The following is a 1,644-nucleotide window of genomic DNA, read 5'->3' on the forward strand; positions in this document are numbered from 1 at the left end:
CCTCTGCCTATTTTAAAAATTTATTTTTAGGGCTCAGTTGATAGAGCCTGTGACCATTGATCTTGGTGTTGTAAATTCAAGTCCCATGTTGGGTGTAGTGATTACTTACAAAAATAATCTTTAGTAAAGAAGGTATTTTTAAATTCAAGTATAATTAACATACAGTGTTATATTAGTTTCAGGTTTACAATATAAGGATTCAACAAGTCTATACATTTCTAGTATAATTAATGGATCGTATGGTAATTCTATTTTAAAAATTTTTTAAGATTAAAAACATTTTTTTAGAGAGCAAGTGAGTGAGTGGGGGAGAGGGGCAGAGGGAGAGAATCTTAAGCAGGTCTGATGCTCAGGCTGACCCTCGGAGCATGACCTGAGCATGAAATCGAGAGTTGGATGCTCAACCCAATGAGCCACCCAGGTGCCCCAAGAGTTTAAAAATTTTTAAGTAATCTCTACACTCAACATGGGGCTTAAACTTACAACCCTGAGATAAAAAGTTGCATGCTCTACTGTCAGCGAGGCACCCCTATTTGTAACCTTCTGGGGGAATCTCCAGAGTGTTTTCCACAGTGGCTGCATGTATTTGCATTCCCACAAACAGTGCACAAGGGTTCCCGTTTCTCCACATCCTAAACAACGCTTGTTATTTCTTGTGCTTTTGATTTTAGCCATTCTAACACAGTAATACATCATTGTGGTTTTGTCTTTCTCTGATGATTAATGATGATGAGCATGTTTGCAGATGTTTGTTTGCTACCCGTATGTCTTTAGTCAGGTCCTCTGCCTTTTTAAAAATGGGATAATTTGTTTCATTGCTGATGAGTTGTATAAGTTCTTTACATATATTTTTATTTGCAAATATCTCCATTTTATAGGTTGCCTTTTCATTCTACTGATTGTTTTTTTTCCCTGCGTAGTTTGATGTAGTCCCACTTATTTGGCTTTTTTTGCTTGTGACCAATGTCAAGGAGCTTTCCCCTATTTTCTTCTAGGAGTTTCACAATTTCACGTTCTATGATTAAGTCTTTAAATCCAGGGAATAGAAGTTTAAAGAACCCAAGTGAGTTACTGAGAAACCAGACAAGAGCTTCAAAGAAGTTGGGGTGAAGGCGATCAGAGTTTTCCTCAGAGATGGTAAAAAGAGAGTGGTAAAGAGGATATACTTTGGGCAGGAGATTTAGGACCATGTGATTTAAGCTGCGAGTATTTAGAATGGCCAAAGCCTGATCTGCAACAAATTTTTTAAGAATTCAGAAAAAAAATGCCATAGGCTATGTCTTTCCTTTCTGGGCTTGAAGGTCTTTACATCTGTTTTGCTCACTGGTGGCTGTCGCTTGTTGGGACTTTGCTTTCGTTTACTTGGGTGCTGTCGTGCACCACCAGAGGCAGAAGAAAAAGAAAGCTCTCTTCCTCGCGAAGTTAAGACGAACGCGGCCTCTTAACATCCTTCACTCTCCCGTTTTAGCCTTGGGGACGGTCCTTAGCTGCGATAAGAACTAGCGAGCCGGGTCAGCTCTGCGGAGATGCGCTCCCGTTGAGGGGGCGGGACCAGGGGAAACCCCGCCTCCCAAGTCCAATCCCAGCTCTCCGCCGGCGGACAGGAAGCGGCGGCAGGCCTAGCAGCCCGGGAACCGGCCCCCG

The sequence above is a fragment of the Crocuta crocuta genome, unplaced genomic scaffold (genome assembly GCF_008692635.1).
Source record: "Crocuta crocuta isolate KB4526 unplaced genomic scaffold, BGI_CrCroc_1.0 scaffold130, whole genome shotgun sequence".
Taxonomy (NCBI): domain Eukaryota; kingdom Metazoa; phylum Chordata; class Mammalia; order Carnivora; family Hyaenidae; genus Crocuta; species Crocuta crocuta.